Source organism: Trachemys scripta, chromosome 3, assembly GCF_013100865.1.
Source record: "Trachemys scripta elegans isolate TJP31775 chromosome 3, CAS_Tse_1.0, whole genome shotgun sequence".
NCBI classification, from domain to species: Eukaryota; Metazoa; Chordata; order Testudines; family Emydidae; genus Trachemys; species Trachemys scripta.
Window position 1 is genome coordinate 164,946,833 of NC_048300.1, and position 23,066 is coordinate 164,969,898.

Sequence of the window (23,066 nt, forward strand, 5' to 3'; positions counted from 1 at the left end):
CCCTTAGACTCTCCAGTCAATCTTGCCACCAAGGCAAGCTGAACTTAGTGATAAATGGTCAGTTACATAAAAAAAGAAAATCACAAAATATTTAGGTTGCTTCCAATCCCAGGAGACCAGCCACTTATCCCAGATCATTTGGTACCCTAGATCTTACACTAAGACAACGCCTGTATCCAATCCTGTAATAACTATCTAAAGGTTTATTAACTGGGAAAAAGAAATAAGAGTAATTTACAGGTTAAAGCAAACAAACATATACTGTACACACAAATGAGTTACAATCTAAATTCCAAGAGTGTCAGATTCAATTCAAAATGTCTTTCAGAGCGGACCCAGGGGGAACCCCTGGGGATCTGACTTCAGTTGAGTGTGTCTGGCTCTGTGAGAGTTCAGGCAACTTTAGATGAAAAATATTGATGACCACTTTAAGTCATCCCGGTTAACGTTGTTTCGTTGTTACGTTGCTGATCAATTAGGGAACATGCTCATTTAAAGTTGTGTAATGCTCCACTCTTACATTGTTTGGCTGCCTGCTTTCTCCACAGCTGGCAGCCTCCTTACACTCCCCCTCCCCATAGCGCCTCCCGCCCACCAGCAGACCCTGCAGATCAGCACCTTCCCCCGCCTCCTGCCTGCGGCAATCAGCTGGCTTGCGGCATTTTGGGGGCAGGAGGGACGGGGGAGGAGCGAGGACTTGGCGTGCAGTCTCCCCCTCCCTCCCGAACGCGGCAAGCCAGCTGATTGCCGCAGGCAGGAGGGAGGAATGAGGACTCGGCGTACAGGCCCCCTCTCTCTCCCCCCCAGGGCAATCAGCTGGCTTGCGGCATTTAGAAGGGAGGGGAGGGAGGGGGGAGGAGCAAGGACGCAGCCTGGGAAGTAAAGGGGGAGGAGGTGGTGTGGTGAAGAGGCAGGTTAAGGATGGGGGCTTGGGGCAAGGGGGGGGGAGTGGGTGGGCTAAGGGTTGAGCCCCCTGCCCCTGGTGCTTGCAGAGTAGGGGAAGCTGCCGCTGCTGCGCAACATGCTTCTCCTAGCCTACAGCACCTTCAGCCTCCTTGTTTGTGTCATCTCCAGTGCCAGTGGAGGGTAAGGCAGGGGCACCTCCCAACTATAGTACAGTACCTGTATTAAACTGCTTGTTTAAAATGTATATAATGCCTTTTGTCTGGGAAAAAAAAAATTCCCTGGAACCTAATCCCCCCCTATTTACATTAATTCTTATGGGGAAATTGGATTCGCTTAACATCGTTTCACTTAAAGTTGCATTTTTCAGGAACATAACTACAACGTTAAGTGAGGAGTTACTGTATTTTTATTTCCCTCTTCCAGCATTCAAATGGATGGGGCAAGGACTTCTGCACATACTTCACCATGACTACATGGGGCAATTAACAAGGCTTTTGTCTTATAATGGCCCACTTACTTTTCAGAAGTCCTCCTGGATGCCTCCCAGGCCTGGGTTCACAAGTTCAGAGCATTTTCACATTTACTAAGCAAATCTTACATATTTCCTTATACTATGGAATACAGACATTACAAGCGAAATGAATGCATGCAGCAACTGACAAGTGTTTCACAGAGTCTAAACACTAAATTCATTTAGTGGGGGGCAGGGATAGCTCAGTGGTTGGAGCATTAGCCTGCTAAACCCAGGGTTGTGAGTTCAATCCTTGAGGGAGCCATTTAGGGAACTGGGGTAAAAATCTGTCTGGGGGTTGGTCCTGCTTTGAGCAGGGGGTTGCACTAGATGACCTTCTAACCCTGATATTCTATGATACATTCTTATAAGACCCATACTGATTTTGAACAAAATTAACATACAGGTGAGCTGGTTTGGTCTCCAGTTATGAGTTTGTCAGTTCATAGATAATGCCTGCGGCCTCGGCAAAAGCTGGCACTTGGTTTACCAGTGTCACACCAACTATACATAATTGCAACACCTACTTTCACAGATCCCATAACCACTCCAAATACACCAAGAAATCTCATACATATAGCCAGCCACTCCAACATCACAGAATATGCTCTGGCGCAGAAAATCTAGGATATGCACCTTAACAGACGTGAAAATGTGCAGGTTTTCTTTGAAGATAAGGATTTGTAACAGGGCACAGGTGAGCCCCTCAATCTTCTGCCCCCACAAACCAGCCAGAGACCTCTGCTTTGGTGCAATCACCCGTGCTCTTTATTTACAGGTTACTCATAGACTCATAGACTTTAAGGTCAGAAGGGACCATTATGATCATCTGGTCTGACCCCCTGCATGCTGCAGGCCACAAAACCGTCCCTATCCCTTCCCTTGACTCTGCTGTTGAAGTCCCCAATCCTGTGTTTTAGTGACTTCAATTGGCAGAGACCCTCCTGCTAGTGATCCCTGCCCCATGCTGCGGAGGAAGGCGAAAAACCTCCAGAGGCTCAGCCAATCTACCCTGGAGGAAAATTCCTTCCCGACCCCAAATATGGCGATCAGTAAGACCCGAAGCACGTAGGCAAGAGTCTCCAGCCTGACCCCTGTTAGCCATTATACTATTTATCTTGGCTAATATGTTTTACCATTAAACCATTCCCTCCATAAACTTATCTAACTTAATCTTAAAACCAGACAGGTCCGTCGCCCCCACCGTTTCCCTCGGAAGGCCGTTCCAACATTTCACCCCTCTGACGGTCAGGTTAATAAAGGTTCCCACCACCTTGTAGCTACAGACAGCGTCAGGCTTACAGCCTCAGGGACTGCTAGCTTCTGCAGCCAACAGGAAAGAGCCACCTGTAATTCCCTGGTTCCTCCCCTTCCTCTCTCCTTGGCTTCCTTCCTGCCAGCCTTTATGTAGCCCCTGGCTAACACGGCCAGCAGCTGTTCTCTATTTGCCACTTAGGCCTGGGCTTACTCAGCCAGCTCCAATTCCCCTTTCCTGATTGGAGCTGGTGTGATAGAGGTCTGGCTCAGGGTTTCCTAGCCAGCACCCTGTCACAGGACTCATAGGTCAGACAGAGTGATCACTTTGTGAAAATTATCCACCCAGAGGTATTTTTGTCTTTCACAAAGCAATCACCCTATATCTGACCTATCAGTCCTCATCCTCAAAGGAAACCTTCATAACATTTTCAAAAGACGAGCCTGGGAGCTTAAAAATCACCACTCTGCTATACACTAAAAATCACGAACTGAACAAAGACACTGGATTTATGGCTTATTACAACAATCTGTAACCCACTAACCCCTCTTTTTGTCCTATGCCTGCAGTGGTGTTAACAAACCACCAGGGCCGGCTCCTGGCACCAGCTTAACAAGCAGGAGCTTGGGGCGGCCAAGGGAGAGGGGCGGCACTTGCGGCAATTCGGGGGCAGCAGGTCCCTCACTCCCTCTAGGAGCGAAGGACCTGCCGCTGAACTGCCGCCGCCGATCGCGGCTTTTTTTTTTTTTCCCAATTGCCGCCGCCGATCGCGATATGGTCCTTTACAATATGTGCTAACTATGCTAAACAATCTGTTCCACCTTGAATTTTACTGTGACACTAACAATGCCTTTCCCAGCTCTGAAGAAGAGCTCTGTGTGGCTTGAAAGCTTGTCTCTCTCACCAACAGAAGCTGGTTCAACAAAAGCTATTACCTCACCCACCTGGTCTATCACAACATATGGTGTACCTGAACCAGTGCACTAAATGACCCAATAACAACTAGGTGTGTGAAATGAGACAATCGCTGTGCTCTTGAATGAAAACACCATTTCACCCACAGGTGAACACTTTTCACAAAGCAATTACTCTATATCTGGCCTCTCAGTCATCATCCTCAAAGGAAACCTGCACAACACTTTCAAAAGATGAGTCTGGAAGTTTAAGTTCATAATGTTGCATGACACTAACAATCATAGAGTGAATAGAGACATTGGATTTATGGCTTATTACCACAGTCTAAAACCTATTATCCCATCCCACCACCTGCATCCCCCCCTCCTCTCCTGACTATGATTGGGGAGGTTTCACCAGGCCACTTCAGCTTGAATGGTTCCTTCAAATATATGTTAACTTCTTATGGTAAACAGTCTGTTCCACCTGATATTTAGCTATGGTACTCTGAGTACATTTCCCATACCTGAAGAAGAGCTGTGTGTAGCTTGAAAGCTTGTATCTCTCACCACAGAAGTTGGTCCAATAAAAGATATTACCTCACCCTCCTTGTTTCTCTAATGTCCAGGGACCAACATGGAATACACGAATGACAAATGGCAGACTGTTGTCATATTTTGTTATTGTTTTCATGCAAAATGAGCAGCAGCAATGATACATAGAATTTATTGCTGATTAATATGAAAAAGGCATGACTATGAACAGCTCAACAAGAACATTTGGGCATCAATCCCACTGCCATTGAAATAAATGGGAATTTTGCCATTGACTTCAACGGAAGCAGGATCAGACCCTACATAAATGTGCTCATAACTGTGATAATAATTCAAAAATTACCCAGAGTTGAGAGTAAGGGTGGCTGAAAATAACAAAGACAGGAAAGAGATTATATTACATAGACTGTCTAGAACAGGAGTTCTCAAACTGGGGGTTGGACCCCTCAGGGGGTCGTGAGGTTATTTACATCGGGGGTCACGAACTGTCAGCCTCCACCCCAAACCCCACTTTGCCTCCAGCATTTATAATGGTGTTAAATATATAAAAAGGTGTTTTTAATTTATAAGGGGGGGGTCGCACTCAGAAGCTTGCTATGTGAAAGGGGTTACTAGTACAAAACTTTGAGAACCACTGGTCTAGAACATGTAAAACAGGATGCCTCTTCTGGAAGTTTCTGCTGTCTCTGCACCACTGGAACATTTGTTTAAAAAAACAAAACCCTAAGCTTTGTGCTGGAAGAAAATCTTGTGATTATGAATGGATGCCCTGGTACATTCCTGAGTTAACAGTAGGGAGTTCTTGAAGAGGCATCAATGGGGAGTTAATTCTAAAGCTTATTTATGTAGATTTAAAATGCTAACTATTTCACATCTAACCAAATTAGATGATGAACCACCCAGACTGATGTTATAACAACAGATACTTAAGACAGAAAAGATTTGGGCTATTGTCATCATATCCACCCACTGCATGATTGTTCCTGACAATATTATTTGGGCATAATCTTTCATGCGTAAAAAAGTGGGTTTTTTACCCACGAAAGCTTATGCCCAAATAAATCTGTTAGACTTAAAGGTACCATCTGACTCTCTGACAATATTGTTGACCCACCACTCAAGCAGTTAGCCAATATTTGGAGCCTTGCCAGATTGTTTCCATTAAGAGGAAAAATTAGAACATAAGAACGTAAGATGGGACAGGATGCAGAGATAAAGTTTCTAGACACCATTAGTGATTGCTTCTTGGAGCAGCTAGTCCTGAAACTTACAAGGGGAGAGGCAGTTCTTGATTTAGTCCTAAGTAGAACACAGAATCTGGTCCAAGAAGTGAAAATAGCTGAACCACTTGGTAATAGTAACCATACATTTCATTATATTAACATCTTTGTGATGGGGGTGAGGGCTTGAGGGGAATACCAAAGAAGCCCATCATTAACTTCAGAAAGGGGAAACTACACAAAAATGAGGAAGCTAATTAAACAGAAAATAAAAGGAACAGTCACAAGAATGAATGTTAGGAACCAGTAGGAAAGGGATAGATAATAAGACAGAAAATCATAATGCCACTGTATAAATCCATGGTACGCCCACACCTTGAATACTGCATGCAGTTCTGGTCAACCCATGTCAAAAAACATATGTTAGAAATGGAAGAGGTACAGAGAAGGGCAACAAAAATGATGAAGAGTATGGAACAGCTTCCATAGGAGGAGAGATTAAAAAGACTGGGACTTTTCAGCTTGAAAAAGAGACGACTAAGTGGGGATATGATAGAGGTCTATAAAATCATGAATGGTGTGGAGAAAGTGAATAAGGAAGTGTTATTTACCCCTTTACATAACACAAGAATCAGGGATCACCCAATGAAATTAATAGGCAGCCGGTGTAAAATAAACAAAAGGTACTTCTTCAAACAACACACAGTTAACCTGTGGAACTCATTGCAAGGGGATGTTGTGAAAGCCAAAACTATAATGAGGTTCGAAAAAGAATGAGATAATTTCTTGGAGAATAGGTCCATCAAACTCTATTAGTCAAAATGGGCAGGGAGGGATGCAAACGTGAAGCCTCGGATTGCCAGATGCTGGGACTGGATGATAGGGGATGGATCACTTGATAATTGCTCTGTTCTGTTCATTCCCTCTGAAACATCTGGCATTGGCCACTTTTGGAAGATAGGATACTGGACTAGATGGACCATTGATCTGACCCAGCATGGTCATTCTTATGTTCTTAATATCTGAAGCCTTGCCAGGTTGTTTCCATTACGAGGAAGAATTGACGATACGAGTCAGCTATTTCTTTGGTGCAATCATGTTTATTTACATAGAATGTACACAAAGGCCTGTAGGAACAAACAATAGCAGGCAGTTTCCTTGCTCATAATGTCCAAGCTCCCCCTCCCCCGCCAGTCCCAAAGAACTGTCTCTCCGCTCCCTCTGAAGGCCACACAGTGTTCTGTTTGTTCTCTCTTGGCTTTCTCATTGCTTTGTGTTTGCTTTCAACCTCTGACATCCACAAAAACAAACACAGCTGCAACCAATCAATGCCCAGCCCCCTGCATTTACAGTCAATCCCCAGGAAACTCCTCTTATTCTCAAGTTACTTCTTGCTCAGGCCTTCTCGTCAGGCCCAATGTCCTGGATGGTGGCTTCTATTGTTTCAGCTATTTTACTCCATAAAAGAGCTTAATGGCTTCTTCCATTGAGCTGGAATGAAGAGTGACTACCACATCCATCAGTTTTAGTAATGTCTGTGATTGCCTATAGATCAAAGACATGACCACTGGCAGCTATTAACATCTTCCAGAATAACAATGTATTTTCCAGTCTAGTTTCAAATGTCCAAGCAATGAGTGCATAGTTTCCCAAGGGATGTGGTATATTTCTCGCTGTTAGGAAGGTCCCTGATTTTACCAACCTACATTTTTCTGAATTCCATCCCTTTTCTTCCACTGCCCACTTCACCCACCCTGCCATCTGCATTCTTCTCTCCCTCCTTTTTTCACACTCCCTTGCTTTTACTTATTCACCCTCCTCCTGTAATCTGCCTTATTTCAACCCTGCCTCCATAATAATTTAAAAAAAATGAAAAATAAATATTTTTAGAAAGGAAATAGCACTACCAAGAGTTGCCCATTGTCACCTGATCACTTTGTTTGCATGTCCTGCCCTTTCCTCCACTCTTTTGTCTGTTACCTTGCTTTTAGACTGTAAGCTCTTCAGGACAGGCACTTTTCTGTGTCTGTGCAGAGCCTAGCACCACAAGGTTCTTATACTGATTAGGGCATTTGAATATAATAAATAAATAACCACACTTCTAGCTAGCCTCCAGAACAATGTGTGCCACCAGATGAGGGACAGGAGCAGAGGAGGAAGATGGGCAACAATTTCCAGGTGTGAAGAGAAGGTGTTTACCATCCACTCATGAGATGGTATGAGCAAACAAGGAAGATGACAAGGTAAGTTGAACAAGAGAATTCCACCAGATTTTTCCTCTACTTTGACCCCTGAATTAGAATAAGAGCACAGCTAGCCAACCAAATAATTTTTTCAACAGTCTGCTCACTGCTTTAAAGCTGTGTCAGGCATATGGGCAAGGATGACTTCACAAATATATAGAACCAATATTCAAAGCAAGGTTGAGGCAGTTCTTATATTTAAAAGGAAGTTCCATAATTCAGAAACCATAAATTGATTGAATGCAACTGAAGTAGTTACAAGTATAAGCAGAAGGTAAAGATAGAAATTAATCTTTGTGATGATTTATCTCTTTGGGAATTTCTGCATCTGTACGATTTTCATAAAAAATGGAACTCAAGATAAGAGCTCACATTTTTCAGTTATGATGGTAAGAGCATCATTTGACCTCACAGATTCATAATTAAGGAACAAAAGTTAAAAATATTCTTTTGCATATTGATTTATCCTATTTTATTAACCAATTTTTTATATTCTTGTATCCAAGTGTCCCTCCATACTCGTCGTAAAATAATCAAAATGTCCCTTTAGATTTATCATTGAAGGTTTAATATTGTTTAGGTCTACACATTCATTCTTTTTTAGAAGTTCAATCAATCCTTCTCTGAGTAATGATTATTCCCTAGAATGTAATAGGACTAGGCCCTTTTCTGTTTTGTGACAAGAATTTTTACTGTTTTTCTACCTCAGGCATAGTAGCAAATTAAAAATTGCAATTTAAAAAGAAAATCAATCCTCTTTATTTTAAGACCTTTATTCTCCAAAGAGTTTGCAAAGAGATTACTCCACCAATTAGAATGCAGTTTGTTTAGGAGTAAACAAAAGCTGTGGACTTGGAGCTGAAGTTAATACAATGTTCATTTCCCAGTTGCAAAGACCTGGTCAGTACTGCTGTGCTACAGTGTAAGGAACCCATCCATCTTGAAAGGATAGTCAAATTAATGTGAGCAGAGCAGATGCCTCAGCAGATCAATAATATCCCCTTGACAGTCACTAACATATGGCAAAACATAACATCTGAAAAACAATGAGGAAGCATAAAACAATAAGCACCTGTTACACTACCCTGGTTTTATAGGTAAGGTGACACTAAGCATTTTGAGTTGAATGCAGAGCATCAGACACAAAATTTGATGTCTTGTCGAAAGGTTTAAACTACACCTAAATCAGTCAAAAATGGGTGTCCTGACCCAAAAGGGAGTCACAAGCAGTGTTCCCCCTATTTTTTCCCAAGCATGTGCAAAACACATTTTATGTGCACTAATATGGAGGTGATGTGTCACACAACAAAATTCATGTGTTGGGTATGGGGTCGAGGGGTTCGGAGTGTAGGAGGGGACTCAGGGCTGGGGCAGTGGTTTGGGGTTCAGGGGGATGAGGACTCCAGCTGGGGGGTGCGGGCTCTGGGGAAGGGCTGGGGATGAGGGGTTTGGGGTGCAGGATGCCCCAGGCTACAGCGGGAAGAGAGGACTCCCCCCAGCTCTCTCTTCCCGCAGCAGCACCTGGGCTGGGGGGAGAGGCACCTCTCCCTGCCACAGCAGCTCCGGGGCTTGGGCTGTGGGATAGGCAGCTCTTCCCCTGCCGCAGCAGGCCTGGGCTGGGGCTGGGCTGGGACCGGGGGAGAGTTGCCTCTCCTCCAGCTGCGGCAGGTCAGGCTGGGGCTGAGTTGGCGCATGGGGAGGGACTCCTCTCCTCCCAGCCATGGCAGGTCCGGGGCTGGGGGAGGGGCGCCTCTCCCCCGGTGCGGCAGGTCTGGGGCTGGGTTGGGACCGGGGGAGGGGCACTTTTCCCCGGCCGCGGCAGGTCCAGGGCTGGGCTGGGGACTGGTGGGAGAGGCACCTCTCCCTGCTGCGGCAGGTCTGGGGCTGAGGCATCTCTCCCCGCTGCAGCCCCTGAGCGCCTGTGTGGCGCTTAGTAGGCTGCTGCGTGGCTGCACAGCTTAGAGGGAATTTAGGTGACAAGGCTGTTGTAGGGGGTTGCAAGATCAGAACATAACCAAGGCAGGGTGACTGGGGCAGCCACTCAGGGTGCAAAGCCAGGGAGGGGAGGAGTGGAAAAAAGGGGCAGACAATTAAAAAAAACCCCAATAGTGGGTAGAGCCCTGCAGTGAGCACGGTAGTACCACCTTTAGTTCTGCACTGCTGCTGTTGGCAGCGCTGCCTTCAGAGCAGGGCGGCTGCAGAGCAGCGGCTGCTGGCTGACCTCCCAACTCTGAGGGCAGTGCCACCACTGCTTTACCATTGGGGTTTGCTGTTCATAAATATTCCAGCAAGTGAACTCACTTGCAGTTTACAGGAGTGTTTCTGCCAACTATAAGGAACAAGTGCCAATTTTTAATCGAAAGGGAATTATGAATTGGTAAAAATTAGCATTTGCATTTTTGAACTTCTTGGCCTGATATGATTATTGCAGGATAAGGCAAGAACAACAACAACATTTGCATCAGAAGTCTGAATCTATGAGTTATACTCATCCAATCAGGAATCAAATGTATCATGTGACCTGTGTGTCCAATACAAATTGAATTTCAATTACTCAATTTACTGAATATTTGCAACAAATTGCACATGGGCAGTCTAGATACCAAAAACTTTTGGAAGAAATTATTTGCCAAGTGATTTTGCATAAGAATAGATTTAAGACAAATATGCTGTTCACCGAGAATTTGCAGAGATAGATGAAATTCAATCTGTTATGAAATTCAACCATTACTCACTGCAAAATTGTTCACTCAGTTTTACTTCTTACAATAGTTATTGGTCATAAAGGGTTAGGTGCTGCTTGGCCTTAATGTCAGCATACTGAAGTCTCCCTCAATCTAAATAACATGCAGAACCATGTTTCTGACCACATGAAGGGTAATAAATTGAATCTCATAAAGGGGTGCAGCAGTGTAGTTGCCTCTGCAAACCCATGAACCCTGAAAGTCTTTTTCTCCTGCCACTCATTATTACTTACTCGGAGCTGTGCCTAACTGGCACAATGTGGTCCAAAGGAAGTACATTTGTTGCAAATCACTAGTAAGGACAAAAATCATTTGAACAACAGGGGAAGAATATGTGCTACATCAGACATCCATGCAGGAGAATTGGTCTCCTACTGGCTCCACATCACGGTCTGCCACAAAGCAGTAACAGAGCAACTACTATGAAGAAACATATTATTGAATGCAAGAATATTAATAACCTAACAAATAGTATTCTCCAAAAAATATTAATGACCTCTGGAAAAAAAAGGGGGAAATGCAAATAGCAATATTGCATTTTGAAAAAAGGACCAAGTACAGCTAACAAACCATATAGCAAAACAGAACACAAAGTAGTCTATTACTGTTAGACATTGAAAAGACAACAACCCACTGATCAAAATCTAACAATCTCTCACACAATAGATAGCTCTGTAAGAGACCCATTAACAGCACACAAGAGCAGCTGCTGTGTTTATAAACCCACAAGGGACATAATACAGGTGCACAAAGAAAAGCTGTGTCTATAAATGTAAAAACAACAAACCAGAGAATTGCCTCTACTTCTAGATATTAGCCCTACTAGCAAAATTGATATCTGTATTTGTAATTACAAATCAGCAATATATAACTCATAATGGGGCCTGATCCTGATTGGGGCCTCTGGGTACTGTTATACTACAAATAACAACAGCAGCAGATCAAAGCTAGAGTAGCAGTGCAGAGCTCTAGATTCATAGATCCATAGACTCTAGGACTGGAAGGGACCTCGAGAGGTCATCGAGTCCAGTCCCCTGCCCTCATGGCAGGACCAAATACTGTCTAGACCATCCCTGATAGACATTTATCTAACCTACTCTTAAATATCTCCAGAGATGGAGATTCCACAACCTCCCTAGGCAATTTATTTCAGTGTTTAACCACCCTGACAATTAGAAACTTTTTCCTAATGTCCAACCTAAACCTCCCTTGCTGCAGTTTAAGCCCATTGCTTCTTGTTTTATCCTTAGAGGCTAAGGTGAACAAGTTTTCTCCCTCCTCCTTATGACACCCTTTTAGATTCCTGAAAACTGCTATCATGTCCCCTCTCAGTCTTCTTTTTTCCAAACTAAACAAACCCAATTCTTTCAGCCTTCCTTCATAGGTCATGTTCTCTAGACCTTTAATCATTCTTGTTGATCTTCTCTGGACCCTCTCCAAATTCTCCACATCTTTCTTGAAATGCGGTGCTCAGAACTGGACACAGTACTCCAGCTGAGGCTTAACCAGCACAGAGTAGAGTGGAAGAATGACTTCTCGTGTCTTGCTCATAACACACCTGTTAATGCATCCCAGAATCATGTTTGCTTTTTTTGCAACAGCATCACACTGTTGACTCATATTTAGTTTGTGGTCCACTATAACCCCTAGATCCCTTTCTGCCATACTCCTTCCTAGACAATCTCTTCCCATTCTGTATGTGTGAAACTGATTGTTCCTTCCTAAGTGGAGAGCTTTGCATTTGCCATTATTATACTTCATCCTGTTTACCTCAGACCATTTCTCCAATTTGTCCAGATCATTTTGAATTTTGACCCTATCCTCCAAAGCAGTTGCAATCCCTCCCAGTTTGGTATCCTCTGCAAATTTAATAAGCGTACTTTCTATGCCAATATCTAAGTCGTTGATGAAGATATTGAACAGAGCTGGTCCCAAAACAGACCCCTGCGGAACCCCACTCGTTATACCTTTCCAGCAGGATTGGGAACCATTAATAACTATATAACACAATGTGGAATCCAGTGGCACCTTAAAGACTAACAGATTTATTTGGGTATAAGCTTTCATGGGTAAACAACCCACTTCTTCAGATGCATGGAGTGAAAATTACAGATGCAGGGAATATTATACTGACACATTAAGAGAAGGGAGTTAGCTCACAAGTGGAGACAGTGTTGACAGGGCCAATTCAATCAGGGTGGACGTAGTCCACTCCCAATAATTGATGAGGAGATGTCAATTCCAGGAGAGGGAAAGTTGCTTTTGTAGTGAGCCAGCCACTCCCAGTCCCTATTCAAGCCCAAATTAATGGTGTTAAATTTGCAAATGAATTTTAGTTCTGCAGTTTCTCTTTGAAGTCTGTTTCTGAAATTTTTTTGTTCAAGTAAGGCTACTTTTAAATCTGATATAGAATGTCCAGGAAGATTGAAGTGTTCTCCTACTGGCTTCTGTATGTTACCATTCCTGATGTCCGATTTGTGTCCATTTATTCTTTTACGTATAGACTGTCCAGTTTGGCCAATGTACATGGCAGAGGGGCATTGCTGGCACACGATGGCATATATAACATTAGTAGACGTGCAGGTGAATGAGTCCCTGATGGTGTGGCTGATGTGGTTGGGTCCTCTGATGGTGTCGCTAGAGTAGATATGGGGACAGAGTAGGCAACCCTAACCCTGTAACAAACCTCGTTGCCTACTCTGTCCCCATATCTACTCTAGCGACACCATCAGAGGACCCAACCACATCAGCCACATCTCCTGTTCACTATGAGCTTCAGTGTGTCATTTGAAGGACTTAAAAATATGCACTAATTCCAGAAAACTTGGTCATCTTTTATTATATTTCACCAACATCCTTTTTATTTTTGCCTTGTAATTGGAAAAGGGAGCAGGGGGAGAACATTTTGAAACTAAAACCCAGGAAATGACATCACTGAAGGAACATTGGGGAGTTTTTCTTTCTTTCTCTCTTATTATGTATTATTTGTATTTGACATGCATTGGGACCCCACTGTGCCGGGCATTGTAAAAGCATAACATTCCTCCCCCATAGAGCTTACAGTCTAATAGGGACCAGATGTGCGGTGCGGGTGGAAACCCCAATGGAGAAGGGAAGGGGTAAGACAACAACAACTGCAATAGCAACATTAGCTAACATCAGAGTCATTGCTTCCCAGGATAGAGTCCGCCATCCTGTAAGTATGGCCTACATTTTTTGTTCCTAGATGTATATATACATTTACATTTAGCTGTATTAAAACACATACTGTTTGCTTGTGCCTAGCTTAGCAAGTGATTCAGATGGCTCTGTATCAGTGACCTGTCCTTGTCATTATTTACCACTCCTCAATTTTTGTGTCATCTGCAAACTTTATCACTGATGATTTTATGTTTTTTTCCTGACCATTAATAAAAATGTTAAATAGCACTGGGCCAAGAACTGATCCCTGCTAGAAAACACACCTGCTCAATTGTGATTCAATTTTTACAATAGACCTATCAGTTAGCCAGCTTTTAATCCACTGAACGTGTGCCATGTTAATTTTATATCATTCTAGTTTTCTAGTCAATGGGGCAACAAATCAAAGCACCTTAAAGAAGTCTAAGTTCATCAACACTATTATCTTTGTCAACCAAACTAGTAATCTCATCAAAGAATTATATCAAGTTAATTTGACAGGATCTATTTTCCATAAACCCATGTAGATTGGCATTAATTATATTACCATCCTTTAATTCTTTATTAACCCAGTCCCATATCGCAGTTCCATTATCATGCCCAGGATCGATGTCAGACTGACAGGTCTATAATTACCCAGACAGGCCTTTTTAAATATTGAGACATTAGCATTCTTCCAGTCTCCTGAAGCTTCCCCAGTGTTCCAAAACTTATTGAAAATCAATAGTAATGGTCCAGCAAGCTACACAGTCAGCTCTTTTAAAACTCTTGAATGTAAGTTATCTAGACCTGCTGTTTAACATCCTGCTGGGATATTAGCAGAATGGAAAGATTATTATCATCATCATAAGATAAGACTACATCATCTGTTTTTTCCCCACCAAATACAGAACAGGAATATTTATTGAACACTTCTAGCTTTTTTGTGTTATTATAGATAATTCTACTGTTTCCATCTAGGAATGGAGCTATACACTTGTTAGGATTCTTTTTTGTTTCTAACATACTTAAGCAACTGCTTCTTATTGTCCTTAATTCTGCTGGCCATAGAGTTCTCATTGTGTCTCTTTGCTTCCCTTATCAATTTTCTACAATTCCTAGCTTCTGTTTTATATTAATTATCATCAAATTCCTCTTTCTTCCATTTGTTACATTTATTATTATTATTGTTATTTTATAGCTACCTTCATTTCTTCTCTAAAGCAGGTCATTTTTTAACCAATGTGGCCTTCTTCCTTAGTTGTGGGACTGTGGCTTTTTGGGCATCTAGTGCAGTGTTCTTAAACAATTCCCAATTATCATTCACATTTTTCTGATTGAATTCTTCCTTCCAGTTGATCTGGCTCATAATTGTTTTCAGCTTTGTGCAGTTGACCCTATTAACGCAGCAAGTATATATATTACTGGTCTGGACTTTATTCTGTTTGCACATTATAAATGTGATCAAGTCCTTTCCATTTGCACCTAAGCTGCGATTAATTTTTAGTTCTGTGATTTAGAATTCCCCCATTTTGGATGTGACACTTTGTAAGTTAGAAAATTGTCATCTGTAATATTTAGAAATTCCAAGGATGTTTTAGTCCTGGTAGCATGAGACCTCCAACATAAGTCACATAGATTGATTGTCCCTGATGATTACATAGTTTATTCCCTTACACATTGTAGATGGTCTGGAGTGGACACCAACTAATACCCCATCTTGTGCTTATCTGTTAGATCATTGATCCATCCACATTCAAGATCCTTTTCTTCTGAGTTATCAGTGACTCCGAAACAGGTAATGCCATTTTTTACATAGAGTTCCACTTCCCCTATTTTTTTTTCGGCCCATAAATCCTTCTTAATAGGTTATAACTATCGATTTTAACATTCCAGTAATACGAATCACCCCACCATGTTTCAGTAATCAAATTTATGATCATAAATTAGCAACTCCAATTCCTCTTATATTTTACCCAGGCTACTACCATTTGTGTATAGGCAATTAAATAATTTCTTCTGTTCATGCCCCTTGGTTCCTTGATACATTTTGTTTTCACCATCTCGATTTTATGCTAGATCGGTGCTTATTTCTTCCATCTTTTTGCCCTCCCCCTTCCTGTTATCAGTTTAACACCTTCTTGACTACTCTAGCCTGTCTGCCCTTGAGGAGATTGGTTTCCCTTCTACTGAGGTGGAGGCCATCCAAAGTATACAGCCCCATTTTCCCATAGAATGTAGACCAATGTCCCACAAAATTGAAACCCTACAACTTGCACCACTTACCTAGTCAGACAGATACTTGTGCAAGCATAGAAATGCATAGTTGTGCCCCAATTCTGCAAACACTTATGCACAGGAGTATCTTTGTAAGTCAAAAGTGTTCCATCAACAATCTTTTTTGACAGAAAATGGCTTTTCTGGAAACAAAATATTTATTGGTTACGGGTTTTCGGTTTTTCAACAAAATCCCCTAAAAAATTCAAAGAAAAAAAAAAAAGATTTCTATGAAAACAGAAATCTAAAGTTGAATTGGGAATTATCTCCTCCCCCTGAGAAAATTTCAATGAAAACAATAATCAGTGGGACTCAGGGTCCTAAGTGACGTAAGCATTCTTGAAAATTTTATCCATATTCTTTACATTTGTGATTACTTTATCAATGTTATCATAATGCTAAGTATACTATATGAGAAATATCTGTTGACATATTTTAATATTTATCATAACCTATAGACTCAAGAGGGCACTTAGGGTCACCTTTATCAGGTTTATCATCAGTTTCTGAATCAGAATAACTCACTCATACCCATTTTACAGATGCAGTAAACTAAACCAGAGAGAGATTAAGTAAACTAAAACAGAGAGAGAGATTATACCTAATGTCACACAAGGTGGAAATCATCCCCGATGAAAGGGCCAGCCTGAGACCTATGCACCACTTAATTCCCTATTTTGGGGACTCAAGTGGTGTATGTATATTGTACAGATCCTCTGCACAGGGTTGAATTTCTCCAAGACAAATGAAGTGACAGGTACAAAAGCATGTCCCAGAAGTCCTAATTCACGGTCTGTTGCTCTAACTAGAGAGATCTATTACAAGGACTACTACTGCTGCCAAACAGAAATAGTTTCTCTATCACATTTTTGCTTTCTGAAAAGGGACAGATTTGTAATGGAACTAGAAACTGGAAAAATTAGCTTATATAAATATATATGTATATCATACTCCTTTAGTATCATATTAACTTTGTCTTTAGCAAGCCTAACACTGAAATGCTACAAGATGGATTAAAAGTTTGTCTACTCATTAGAAATATTTATACATATTATTCCTATGAGGCTGGCAGTAGTGTGTTTAAAAGATATTTAGACAGAAGTACACCTATAATTCAAACCTACCCACAAAAGCAAAGGAAACTGTTTAGTGTTTAAAATTCATAGCTGTGTTTTAGAGAGACACAGATGTTATCAAAAACAGGAGATGTAGTCAACCAAGTGATAATAGCAACTGTGCATTGGTTTTACAGCTGAAAGACCCAACAGATGGCCCCAAGATGGTAGCAAGAGAGCTCAACGTGTATGTGACGTGTCTGGTGTTAAAGAACAGGACTACAGTCACAATATTAATTTATTTAACACTAAAATGCTTGGAAGCACAATTATTGCTTTTCTTTCCCACAAAACATGTTTAAACACTAGCTGTACTCATGATCAATGGGAATTGCATTGCATAATTCTTTTTTGAGCAGGCTATCAGCAGGAAGATGGCAGCTGGACATCCATTAGACTAACAGAAGGATATGGAATGCAGTCAAAAAACCCTTGCAATGATGGGAAAATGCCATAAGGAAACCATCCCCTTTCCCAAGAAACTTTTTCTAGTCTTAAGAGCTCTAATAGATTGAAGCCTCACATTACTGTTCTGCCTGCAGAGGGTCTATTGGCAATAAAGGCAAATTTTTTACTCATTTCACTGTGATTTTACTGTATACACTTCAGGCAGAAATGATTGTTCTTAATTCAGAGGAACTAATAAGAAGTCAGAACTGAACCAGTTTTACTTTCCATTTACTTCTCCTGTTAAAACCAAAGGGCCTGATTCTCATTTGGTATAAACTGGCATGGCTCCACTGACTTCAAAGATGCAACACTGATTTATATCACTGAAGGATCTGGCCCATGATATGATTACATACAATAAGCTAATGGAACCATTAAGCATACAGAAGAATATCATTTGTAATGTTTGCTACCTTATGCTTTCCATAATATATCTTAGTTTTTTATACAGTTTCTGTGCTGGGGTGTATAGACCCCACACAGATGAGCAAGATGCCAGAGAGGCCCTGGGAACAGAGCTAGCCCCTCCCCTCAGGCCCCGTCAATCATGTATGATAGGGAGAAGGCCTTTAAAAGGGAGGAAACTGCAGCCAGGGGGAGTGGGGGAGGGAAGAGAATTTAGGATTGCCATAAACAGCAGACTGCAGGAGCAACTCCTAAAGCTACAGAGGGAACTCCCAACCAGAAGACCCTCATCCTCACCCTATAGAGAGTGCAGCAAACTCTCAGGGTAAACCAGACAGACTGAGCTTGACTCAGAAGCCCAGCCAGGGAGATTTCTCAAAACCCATGATGTGGGTGCTGTATTGTTGGCACTTTTTCCTACCATCCTTTTGAGGTTCCCTGGGAAGGGGGTGTACCCTCGAATGCATTGGTGTTTGTGACTTTCGTTTTGATCCCCCATCTGGGGTGACTTAAGAAGGCCTACAAAAGGCAGCCCCCCCCTCCGCCCCAAGTAGTAAGGAACTGGGGTCTGTGTTGGAGCCTCCCAATACAAATAACTGGGTGTGGTCAGGTTCTCCCACCATCTGGGGGAAGAACCGCAGGGGACTCTGTTACAGTTTCATATGGTTTTTATATATCTATCACCGCGGTATTAGCATTAGGACTATCTTCATGCTTAACATTAAGCACATGCTAAAATGCTCTGCTGGATTGAGGCAGAAAATATTCCACTTGTCATCTCAGGGAGAGACTGTGTAAAGTCTCCATACTTCATGGAGGTTCCTAGTAGTCTTTTTAGTTTATCTTTAACAAGAACATTGTACCCATGGTAATGAGGTAGGGAAAAACAAACAAAGAAATTCCAAGATTATTAACAGTGTACTAAACATCTTCAGGAGACTAAGGAAAATCAGCAATACTAGGTTGTGGGTTTTTTTGGGGGGAGGGGGGGAGGTTGTGTGTGTGTGTGTGTGAGGTTTGTGGTAACTGGTATTGGTTAGTTTGTTTGCATTATGGGGAAGGCTTCTCTCCTTACAAAACTTCCCACCAACTGCAGAAAAGAAAAAAACAACAAAAGAAGGAAAAACACTTAAATATAATAAACAATAATGTAGGGGTTTTTGTTTGTTTATGACTTATGCATTCGTTTAACTTTTTGGAACGAATACTACCCTAGCATAACAAGGTACAACTCCCAGTCTTGTTCTTGGAAGTTATGTCATTAAAAAGCCTTCCCCTCCAGTGGAGCCCATATTAATAAAATATACTTGTGATATGTGGGCTCGTGTCTCCATGTATTTTGATAAATATGCAACATTGATGATCCAATGAGGATATATACAAAGTACATACTGGTACATGATCATGAAGCATTAAAGAATTTAATGCAACATTTACAATTTGCAGCAATGACTTTAAGATTGGTATTGGTTCATCTTACATGCTCTTTACTAAAGTAATAAAGACATTTCATTGTCTGCAGTTCCTCTTCTCCCGCCATCACTATCCACAACCGGAAGACCCATCCATATCTGTCCTGATGTTTCCTTTCTCCTTCCTCACCAATCACCTCTTCTAAATGAGCCTTCTTTCGCCTTTCTAGCCAGACTAGTTGCTCTCAAAAATCCCAGTCTGACTTGGCACTCATTTCCCAAAACATGCTCTCTTTCCTTGTACAGCCCCCGGGCTATGCTCCAGCAACCCAACTGAATTAGTAGCAAACTGTCCCAATCCAGATCTCCTACCGTGAATATTTCTCAAAGTTCTCTCTTGGCTAACCTGGGCACTGGGACAAGGTTTCATTTCCTTAGCACTGCAATGACAGCAAAGTCACATCTCTTTAAGTTAATAAGACAGAAAAATGTAAGTGTAGGTGCACAAGTGTGTAATATTTTTAGTGTCTAGGCTCATTGAGCACAGCCACTGACTTCATTCTCCACACACCGAGCTGACAGCAATGTCACATACTCTTAAGTTAATGTGTGTGAGAAGAAATAATCATAAAAAAGGATAGCCGGAGGCAGACTGGACCAAGGGCAAAAATAGAAGTTTTAATAATAGTAGGGGAGGTTTTCTTTCTAAGGTCTGTTTTAAAGTTAGATCCAGAACAGAAAAACACAATAGCTACCACACAAATGTTTTTACATATCCATTCTTGCTTTCAGTCCTGCTTGACACTGAACTATGCTGGGTGCATACACATGTATGATACACTTGGGGTATGGGTGTGTGTGTGTGTGCGCCCTATCCCTATCATCAAGATACTGACATGCCAGGGGAAGACTAGCTGGCCCAATTATTGTAGCCCAATAAATAGTTTCCTGAGTCATGAAAATACAGACAAAGAAATTCCCATGCTCAGGCCTTGTCTCAGACTATAACGCTAGGATTTAATGTAACCCTCCCTATGGCTGGGAGCCACAGGGCCTTTAAATCACCCTGGAGCTACCAGTTGCAGAGGCAGCTGGGAGCCCTGGGGCCCAGGGGCGAATTAAAGGGCCTGGGGCTCCAACCGCCATGGACCTCCGGGCCCTTTAAATCACTGCGGGAACCCAGCTGCCAGAGCTCAGATGGGGATTTAAAGGGCCCGGAGCTTCCTGCAGCGGCTGGAACCCTGGGCCCTTTAAATCACCACTGGAGAAGCCAGTCTAGTCCGGCATGGCGTACTGGCTATTGCCGGTACACCGGACCGGACTGGACCAGACCAGCTTATTTTCACCTCTCTTGCTCCCTTATGTCTCTTGTATGCTAATTTACACCTCCAGAACATTGTGAGAACTCCTCCTAACCCTAAATGAACTGATTAAATCACTATTTATCTCTTAGCTTCCTGCCTCAATCATTTTACTATGCACTATGATCTTCCAAAATCTCTATTCTCCAAACCTCAGGGTTTCCTGAATGCTGCAGCCAGAACTCTAATCCCAGAAAGCAAGACCATATCACCTCTGTCTTTACTGGCATCCTATCGCATCTTAAATTGTGTTCAAAAGCCAGTTCCTAGCCATGGGCGGTGGGTGAAACACTGACTGGGGGAGGCTAGCCCCCAGCTGGTCCCGCCCCCCATTCTGGCCCTGCCCCTCAATCCTCCACCGGAGCCCACAGCCCACTCTCCCTGCCGCCCCCACCCCTGCCCCAGACCTGGAGCACTGGGCGGGCAGGCAATGCGTGGCCCTCCCTAGCCCCCAAGTAGTGGGCGGGCAGGCAGGCGGTGCGTGGGGCCCCCGGCCTCCGAGTGCAGGGCGAGCAGCACACGGCTCCCCCTGGCCCCAGTGTCCCCAGCCCCCCCAGGTACAGGGCAGGCAGCTTCAGCATCCCCACCTCTTCCTGAGCACCAGGTGGTGGAGCCCCAGCAGCTGGGGCCCCCGCAGCACTGGGCAGCCCCAGCCACCCCAAGTCCCGGCCGCAGCAGCACTGAAGAGGAGCAGCCTGCCTGGGGCCAAGGGAGAAAGTGCAAGCAGGAGGGGGCTTTGGGGAGGAGCATGGGTGGGGCCACACGGGGCTGTTTGGGGAGGCACAGCCTTCCCCAGCCTATTGGATGCACCGCCCATGTTCCTAGCCATATACTACACTCTGGTTGTGGCCTTCCTATTGTCCTTTCTTGTCTATTTCCCACTGTTGTGGAGGTTTAGTCTTTCTTCTGTGTTGTCCTAAACAACTGGCACATAATATTCCTGCACTCAGTAATTTTATTTCTGTACATCATATGATAAAACTTTCCTTTACGTTATGACTCTCTGTGTAGAGCTTTTTCTGATACTAGGAAGGATGCTATAGATACAAATCACATTCTACTCTGGAATACGGATATCACTACTAGCGACACATGGGTGGGGAACAAACCACACCTTTTGTGTTATTTCACAGGAGTGCTGAATGCATAGGAACAAGTTACAGCAGGGGCTAAGGGTTCTGACAAAAACTAATGCAATGTGGTGCACAGATGAAAATCCAAACTCCTATTTCTTATTGGTTGCCCTGGATTTTGAATTTAATCGCAGCAGGTAGGATGATCCCAGACCTACATGGATTTGATAAGATCTTACACATGTATGCATACAACATACATTTTATTAAGTCTTTATCTACACTGTTACTGCTTTAGCATTACTTAACTCATTACCTTGGGAACCACCTTCCATAGCTTGAATATGAAAGTTCCTGTATTCCGTTCCATATTTTCCTTCTGAGTTAATATCTCATTGCTTATAGAAAATTATTTTTGGTGCAACAACATTTATGTGGAAAAGAAATACACAGAAATATTTTCCATTTCTGTGTACATATTTGAATAGGATGCAAATAAAAAATCCCACAAATCATTTTTGGCACTCAGTGGAAGCATTGATTGTAGCTCCCAGTAAATGTTCCTGGTGCAAAATATATTTGCCCCATAGTACAAAAAGGACATTTATTGAAAACCATTTGAAAAAGTACCCAAGCAGCTACACTAACTAGAAAATAGCGGAGCCAAGCCAGGCTTCCTTGCTCCTTTGCATGGCCAAGAAATGGATGTAAAAATCCATTCCTGAAATGTTGTGCTACTACTGGCTTGCTAACACAAGCAGCATAGACGCCAACTCCGTGGGTGCTCCAGGGGTCAAGCATTGACAAAAAAACATAGGGGGTGCTCAGTGGGACCACCAATCAGCTGTTTGGTAGTTGGCAGGAGGCACTTGGGGGAGAACGGAGAGCAACAAGTGACAGGCAGGGAGCCTAGGGGAGAGGCCGTAGTGGGGGCGGGAAGAGGTGGAGCAGAGGCAGGCCGTCAGTGAAGGGCAGAGTAGGGGTGGAGCATCCTCAGGGAAAAACAGAAGTCAGCACCTGTGACAAGCAGTACATTCCTGTAGAGAGATTCTGCCAAGTTGTATAGCTGTGGCATTGATATTAAAGGCCCTGTTATTGTTGAAAGCACTTCTCATGGGGAGGAGAGCTGAGGGATAAGTGTCTCTCTCTAGTCTTCTCTTATACAAACAGCACATGTTCGGTCCTGCTAGGTGCTGCTGGAGTGTTATCAGAGCTGTTGCCAAGTTGTGCATTTCTTCTACTGATATTAAGGGCTCCTTCTATATGTGCCACTGCTGTTTGTGAGACATTGTGAATCTGTCCTTCTCTGAAACAGCACACGTGCTTCCATCATGCCCCTGAATATTTCACTCAGTACCTATTCCAACAAAATTTGTAAATTGGAGTCCCAGGTTAATTTTCAGTACAATCTAGCAGTTGAGATTCCCCATGTCCAAAACCACTTGAAATTGTCTGGGCTTCTTTAGGATTCTGACTAAAGGAATAGC